Source organism: Echinops telfairi, unplaced genomic scaffold, assembly GCF_000313985.2.
Source record: "Echinops telfairi isolate 266 unplaced genomic scaffold, ASM31398v2 ScPeMD7_7469;HRSCAF=8507_0, whole genome shotgun sequence".
NCBI lineage: Eukaryota > Metazoa > Chordata > Mammalia > Afrosoricida > Tenrecidae > Echinops > Echinops telfairi.
Genome location: NW_022111372.1, coordinates 73467721 through 73476496, shown reverse-complemented (window position 1 = coordinate 73476496; position 8776 = coordinate 73467721).

The following is an 8776-nucleotide window of genomic DNA, read 5'->3' as shown; positions in this document are numbered from 1 at the left end:
TACAGATGGCATTTGGGCTTCCAGTCCACACTCCCCACCTCATTCATATTATGATTTTTTGCTCTGGGTCTTTGGTGCCTGATACCTGATCTCATTGACACCTCATGATCACACAGGCTGGTGTGCTTCTTTCATGTGGGCTTGGTTTTTTCTCAGCTAGATGGCCTCTTGCTATCTTCAAGCTTTTACGACCCCAGACACCACATCTTTTGTTAGCTGGGCACCATCAACTTTCTTCACTACATTTGCTTGTGCACCTGCTTTGTCTTCAGTGATTGTGTCTGGAAGGCGAGCATCTCAGAGTGCCGGATTATTAGAAAAAAAGTGTTCTTGTGTTGAGGGAGTCCTTGATTAGAGGCCCGATGTCTATCTGCTTCCTTAATACTAAACATAGAAATATATGTACATAGATCTATCTCCCCATCATCATATATAAATATATTTACATATTTACATATGTATGTGCCTCTATTTATATTATATTTCTATAAATGCCCACTGTCTCCTACTTCTTTCTTCTATTTCCTTTTACTTTCCTCTTGTCCCACTATCAAGTTCAGCCTTCGTTGGGTTTCAGGAATTCCTCTCGGTTACATTGCCCTTGATCTAGCCCCACCAGACCTCCACCCTCCTCACCTTCGACCCTTGGTCACTTGTTCCCTTGTCCCTGGGTCTGTTAATACCCACTATCTTTCTCCTGCCTCTCCCTCACCCATGTCCCCCTGGAACTGTCATCCCATTGTTCTCTCTTCTGGCTTATTTATCCCATCCAGATAGGCAAGCAGTGACAACAATATGCACAAACACAAGCCCGAGCAGAACAAAGCAATGATAGAAAATAAAACAATAACAACAACAACAAAAAGGCAATGAAAAAAGAAAAGCCTATATATAGTTCAAGGTCTATTTGTTGTCCTTTATGTGTGTTTTCCAGTTGAGTCTGATGGGGTGCCACACCCTGGCCCCACAGTCTATTTTTGGTGCTCCCTGGGGACTTCATTGCTCTGCTCCCCTTGCTGCCCCGTTGCACACCCCCAGTGTCTTGCCTTGGTGTGGTGGGCTCAGGGCAGGCACAATTCCTGCCATGTGTCTCCAGAGCTGTCCCCCATGGCGCTATGGGTGAGTGAGGACCATTGTGTCTAGTGGTGGGGCTGGCCCTGTGGTCCTCTCTGTGCATTGGCTGCTCTTAGCAGAAATATCCTCCCCAGGCCTTGGTGGGCCAGGATGTGCTTCACTCTTTTTTTCCTTCCCCCTCGTGGATCCTGTGCGCTGTTCAGACACATCCTTCTCCTTGAGCTGTAGCTTCAGTGCTGTCCTCTGAAATGAATTCTTCTGGGGTGATGGTGGTGGCAGCTGTCAACTTAGTTAGTAGTGGGGCCGGCCCGCAGGCCTCTCTATTGGTTCCCAGCTGCACGCTGTGTGTTGCATTTTCATCTTGGAGCACTGGGTTGAATTCTCGTCCCTCTTTCTCTGTGGATATATAAACAACACCCTCCCCTTGGGTGGGTTAGTGCCCTGTTCCCCTAGCTACTCATGTCTTTTTTTTCCCCTCTCCTTTTTAGTTGGCTACCATATGTATCCCTGGGTTTGGTCTGGCCCCTGCCATACTACCTGGACCTCACCCCAGGGCTGTATGTGTACAGTAGCTTTTGGCCTACGCCCTTTTTGGGTTATTTGACTTTGCCTCAGTGGAGTCCAGTTGTACTTGCTCTTTTGTGCTTGGCTTACTTAGCTTAGCAGAATTTCCTCTAGTTCTTCCCATGCGGTGATGTGCTTCATGCGTTCATCCCTGCTTTTTAGGGATGCATAGTACTCCATTGTATGTGTGTACCACAGTTTTTTAATTCATTTGTCTGTTGATGAAAATTTGGGTTGTTTCTAACTCCTTGCAATTGTGAACTGTGCTGCGATGAACATTGGAGCACAGATGTCTGGCCGTGATTTGTTTCTTGTCTCTTCTGGGTATATGCCCAGTAGGGGGATTGCTGGATGGTATGGTAGCTCAATCTTCATCTGTTTTAGATATCGCCAAATTGATTTCCATAATGGCTGTACATACTTACAGGTCCACCAGAGGTGGACAAGAGTTCCTATCTCTCCATAGCCCCTCCATCACTTGTTACTTTCTGATTTTTTGAATTGGGCTATCTTTGAGGGTGTTAGGTGGTATCTCATTAGTTGTTTTAATTTGCATTTCCCTTATGGCTAGAGATCTGGAATCTTTTCTCATACGTTTATTGGCCATTGGGATTTTTGCCCTTGACAAACTTCTATTCAGGTACTTTGCCCACCTCCTGAGTGGACACTTGGTTTTTTTCTTGTTGTAAGTTAGCAGAGTATTGTAGATTTTAGTAATAAGGCCTTTGTCTGATGTGTCATTGCTAAAGATGCTTTCCCATTCTGCGGTCTCTCTTATTACTCTCTTGGGGAATTCTTTCGATGTACACAATTTTTTTTATCTTTAATATATATCCCACTGGTCAATTTGTGCCTCTTCTGTGTTTGCGTCCTTCCCTATTTCCAATAGTCTATGTATTCCCTGAGTTCTCAGATTTGTTTCAATTCCCTCATTGATGATCCTAATCATTTGGGGTTTAATCTCTAGGTCTGGGTTTATTCTTGTGCATGGAGTGAGTTAAGCGTCTTGCTTCATTTTTTTCTGCAGATATGTATCCAATTTTTCCAGCACCATGAGTTGAACAGGGCATCTCCTTCCCATTTGATATATTTTTTGACCCTTATCGAAGATCATTTGTCTGTATGCTGATGATTTTATTTCTGGGTTTTCAATCCTTTTCCATTGGTTTGAATATCTATTATTATACCAATGCCATGCTGTTTTGACCACTGTGGCTGTATAGTGGGTGCTAAAGTGGTAAAGCAAGCCCTCCAACTTTGTCCTTCTTGAGGAGTTCTCTGCTAATTCTGGGCTTCTTCCCTCTGAAGTTGGTAATCTGTTTTTCCAATTCTTTGAATAAAGATGATGGAATTTGGATCGGGATTGCATTGAACTTATATAGTGTCTTGGGTAGAACTGACATCTTTGCTACATTGAGTCTGCTGATCTACGGACATGGGATGTCCTTCCATTTGTTGAGGTCACCCTTGGTTTCTTTTAATCTAGTGTTTTGTAGTTTTCCTTGTACAGATCTTTTGGTTTTTTTTTTAGTCAGGTATATTCCTAGATATTTCAATTTGTGTTTGGTTATGTGAAGGTAACCACCTTTTTGATCCCCTCTTCTCTGGCCTTGTCCAATGTATCTAGATTTATAATAGACTTCTGTTTGTGGATTTTGTAACTGCCACTCTGCCATATTCCTCTGTTGCTTCCAGGATTCCTCTCATGGAACTTTTGGGATTTTCCATACATAAAATCATATCATCTGTGAATAATGATCATTTCACTTCTTCCTTCCCCAGACGAATACCGTTGATATCCTTTCTTTGCCTTATACTGTTAGCTAGGACCTCCAGTATGATGTTCAAGAAGAGTGGGGACAAGGGGCATCCCTTTTTCAGAAGAATTGATCTCGTCTTTTCTCCATTGACTACCACATTGGCTGTTGGTTTTTCATATATAGTTTGTATTACTTTGAGGTATTTTCCTTCCATTCCTATCTTCTTGAGTGTCTTAAACATGAATTGGTGTTGGATGTTGTTGAATACTTTTTCCGCATCTATCAATATTGTCATGTAGTTCTTATAATTTTTCACTTCACTGTGGGGAAAAATACTAATGGTCTTTTGTATATTGAACCATCCTGCACCACTTGTATGAATCCCACTCGGTTATGGTGAATTATTTGTTTTATATCCTTTTGTATTCTGTTGGCTAGTATTTTGTTAAGGATTTTTGCATTGATGTTCATTAGGGAAATTGGTCTGTAGTTCTTGATTCTTGTGGGATCCTTGCCTGGTTTAGGTATCAGAGTTATACTAGCTTCATAGAAAGAATTTGGGAGTTTGCCATCTTTTTCTATGTTCTGGAACAGTTTGTACAGGATTGGTGTCAGTTCTTTCCTAATGCTTGATAGAATTCTCCAGTGAACCCATCTGGATTGACAATCTCAATCTTTTCTCCATTCATCACGATGTTGCTTATTAGCCTTGTTGGGAGGGTTTTCGTTTTCTTGACGTCGCAGGTGATTCATGTGACAGCACAGTCTCTGATTTTCACCAGGAAGTGCTACACGTCTTCTTCACTTTTCAGCACACCTGTTGGGCCATCTACTACTGTGTCACAGGTTTGCTTCTCCTTTTACCTGAAGATGATGTCTTTGTAGAGATTCAGTGGACTTCTCCAAGAAGCCCCTTCTGGGGATGATTAAAACTGGTACTATTATTACTTGGGAACCCCAATTTAGTAACTGATTATACTAAACAGTGGGTCCAATTTTTCTCTTCTTGGAAAAGGAAGAAAACCCAAACCAAAATAAAATTCCCTCCCAAACACCATTTTATTTGCTTTATTGCTTTATTCAAAGAGTGGTGAGCCAGCCCAAATAGGTAAAATTTCCACTAACCGGGTGATTTTCAAAGAGATACAGAGTCCAAGGAACCTATGTGGTCGACAAGGGTTAGGATGTTCTGAAAGATAAGGTTGTTGTCATTGGAAACCCAAGCTCATTGGCATTTGGTTCTGGCAATTCCCAACATTTTGTTTTTTGGAAACACTAGCACTTTGTTCTTCAGAAGTCTCAGAAAGCACTGACTTGTCTTCATTTGCTTATCCTTGAGTAGTATGAAGGCTCATATTTCTAACTGTGTATCTATTCGATGGGTGGTGAAATTGAGGCAGAGGGCAATTTCTGTGATCTGAGGTCCTGGAGTCCTCCAAAAAGATCATTTGTGATGCTTTCTGATGAGCCCAAATGCTCTGGTTCTGCTGTTTCTTCAGTTCCCTCAGAATTAGGATGCTCATGAGAGCCTTTGGCTTTCAATGTGTTTATTTTCTGTTGAGTAAAGAGCTCAAGTGCCGAAAGTCACATGGGTATCTGTGGGGGATGGGGGTGGGAGAACATGTCAGCAGAGGGAATATAAAGTCTGCTAATACCAGCTGTGAGTATTTGACTGAAAATAATTTAGCCAAAATGAATTGGTTAACATAACTATTTGTCAAAATGAAAACAACAACAGCAACAAAAATCTAGCAGCATGAAATAAATTTTCAACAATATGAATCCCAAACACTGGGGTTTGCCCTATGATTATGGATCTCTCTATCTTAATTCATCTTTGGGCACTTTTGCCTGTTTAAAAGCTAACTTCCTATTTTCTCCTCATATTTATGATTAATTTCAAATTCATTGTCAGTCTGCTATTGTTATTCTTTGGTGTTTGTTGTGGTGACAATATGGAATAATATGGACTTCGTTAAAATATCCTGAATGTCCAACAATTTGTGAAGTGATTAAATAAAAGGATAGGTTTCAAGCAGTATGCATTCTTGGTGTAATTCCGTATATGTTGTTGTTAAATGCCACCATCTGCATACCGCAGGTTGTTGATAAAGCTTCCCCCAACCCGATGCCACATTCTTCTTCATATAACCCAGAATCTCTGATGATTTTCTCAACATACAGATTGAACAAGGATTGTGAGAAGATACAACCCTGACGCATGCCTTTCCTGATTTTAAACCATGCAATAGTCCCTTGCTCTGTCCACACAACTGCTTCTTGATCCATTAACAAGCTCTGAAGGAGCACAATGAAGTGTTCTGGAATCCCCATTCTTCTCAAAGTTATCTATAGTTTCTTATGATACACACAATTTAATACTCTGGCATAGTCAATAAAACATCTTTCTGGAATTCTCTGCTTTCAGACAAGATCTACCTGACATTGATCAATCAGCTTTGATATCCTTTGTTCTATATCCTTGTCTATATCTGGCCTGAACCTCTGACCTGTCAGTGTACTGCTGCAACATTGTTGGGTAATCTTCAACAAAATTTTACTAGCATGTGATATCAATGATACTGTTCTATCGTTTGAGCATTCTGTTGGGTCACTTTTCTTTGGAACGGGTACAAATATGGATCTCTTCCAGCCAGAAGGCTAAATAGCTGTCTTTCAAATATCCTGGCAAAGACTAGTAAGTGCTTCCAGTGCTCCATCAGCTTGTTGAAACATTTCAGTAGGCATTCTATCAATTCCTGGAGTCTTGGTTTTGGGTAATGGTTTTGGTGCAGTTTGAACTTCTTCCTTCAGCACCATTGGTTCTTGTTCATGTGCTAGGTCTATGCTTATAGACTAACAATATATAGAGAAGTATATGGACATCTATATAGCAGAATCTGAAAACTCTTTATCTTGGACAGATGGAGTTATTTAGCTTATTTATATTTTATTAAGCCATTCAACAACATTTTCTTAAGCTGAGAGTAAATAGTAACTATATTCTGTATTTTTGAGATATAGTAATGAAAACAACAAGCAAAAGAAAAAAATCAAATGTAACTCGAACAACACAAAACAAACAAACGAATTGTGAAAAACTAAGAAAAATGATCTTTATGAAGTTGAGGGGTAGGAGAAGATAAAAGACTTAAGTAAAATATTTCATAAGGTAGGTAGTGGAAAATACTATAAAGAAAAAAATGAAGCAGGGACATAGGGTAGAGAGTGTTGGGGTGGTGTTTCAATTTTAAATGAGGTTATCAGGGAAGGTCATCCTCTCAAGGCAACTTCTGAGTAAAGAGCTCAAGGTCATACAGCTATTTAGGGGGAAGAACATATTAGCAGAGACAATAGAATGCACAAAAGTTCTGTCAGCGAACATGGCTGGTGGGAATGTGTATGTGATTGAGTGTGTGAGACACGACAAGGAGACCACAGTGGCTGGTGCTAATTCAGCTAGGGGGAAGAGTAGGAGGGGGTGGGTTAAAGAGGTAATGAAAGAGCCAGTCCAGGTGGAGCCTTGCAGGCCATTGGAGAGTAAGCTGAAAGCTCTGGAGGGTTCTGAACAGATCCGTGATATATCCTGATTTGGTGATCACACTTTTGAAAATAATCTATAGTAGTCACACATTGGGTTGCTAAGCACAAGGTCAACAGTTTGAAACCACCAACTCCTCTGAGGGAGAAAGATGAGGCTTTCTACTCCTACAGAAAGTTACAGTCTTGTTTGTTTGTTTGTTTTCGAGGGTCATTGGTAGAACAGGAGGCCATTGTTGAGATTTGATAGTATCCTTGGACCAGTGAAGATCACGAACAGTGGTAGGTTATTGGTATGATGTGAATTTAGATGCTAGGCTTGGCTTGTGGGTTGGGTATGGGGTGTGAGATAGATAGATCAGTCAGGGATGCCTAGTTTTTTTTTGCCTGACCTTCTTGAATGGTGAAAATGCATTAATTGAGACATGGGAATCTGCAGGAAAGTAAGACTTGGAAGGCAAGGAGCTTAGGGTTGGTCATGTTAAATTTGGAATGCCCATTAATCCTCCAAGATGTTTCTCTAATGAGAATTCACTGTTTTTCAAATTGGGCAAAAACAACAAAAGAAAAAGTAAAAGACATTCTGTTGTGGGACTAGGTTGTTCCAACAAATCCTCTATTGTTGTTTTGCATCGTTCAGTTGACAAAGTTTCATGGCCAAATTGCTTTCAGTGAAACCATCTGGACTGAGTATCCACAAAGCACACTCACTTCTAGGACCACCCTGCTTAGAAGAAAGTTTAAAGTTAGATTCAGCATTGTTTGCTGCCTTAGCTTTGAAGCTCAACCAACTTCCTATGTGCTTATCGTAACTTCCTAATCTGGAAAACCTTCCCTGACACCCCCTAACCCTTTTCCTTTGTTTCCCCTGATTTCAGATACTTCCCTGATTTTTCACTGCTCCTGAGCACCTGAACCCTTAAATCTTACTTTTTCCCTGCTCCTGATGGTACCTGCCCAATCACACCTACCCTGCAATCACTCACAAAACCACTCACAGTATGTTGGCTGAGCACTTATTTTGTGCAAAGCACTGTACTAAGAAAGCATTTTTCAGAACTCTAGAGGAGCAGTGATTTGGCATTGAAACACTCAAGCTCATGGCTGGCAAGTCAATTCCAATTTACCCTAACACGACAGGGTAGGTTTCTGAGACTGTAACTATTTACTGGAGTAGAAAGCCTCTTCTTTCTCCTGTGGAATGGTTGATGGTTTTGAACTGCTGATCTTATGGTTAGCAGCCCAATTCATAACCCATTACACTAACTAGGTTTCAATGTTTTGTGTTCGGGGACATACGCCTAGAGTACGAGGTCATCACACGAGTATTGAGTAGTGGGAAAGGACATCTGAGGCTCTGAATTTTGTAATAATGAGCTACTTGTTCTCATCAGGTCCAGCACTGTATAGATTCTTCTCAGAGACTTTTTGTACTTTTCGCTAAAAGAAATATTTAGCTTGTGTCTTTTGCTGTTTATGAAGTAATAGATATTCATTGCAGAAAACACGGGAGAAGAAAAAAAATGAAGGAAAAACAACACTCATAATCTTATCAGCCAGGGGTAGAAGGTTACACTTATTGTTTGCATAAACATCTTCTCAATCTTTAAGAAACAAGATATTGTTGACATTTTCCCACATCATTAATATCTTCTTTTTTTTTGTCTTTTTAAAAATTTATTTCAAAGTCATTTTTTTCCCTCTATACAAAACCCCTAGACTTTCTGACTTGTCTATAACCCCTTCTCATAATGAATTCATCTCCGGTTTTGTATTTCCCTCTCTATTCTTTTTTTAAAATCATTTTATTATGGGCTCATACAACTCTTATCACAATC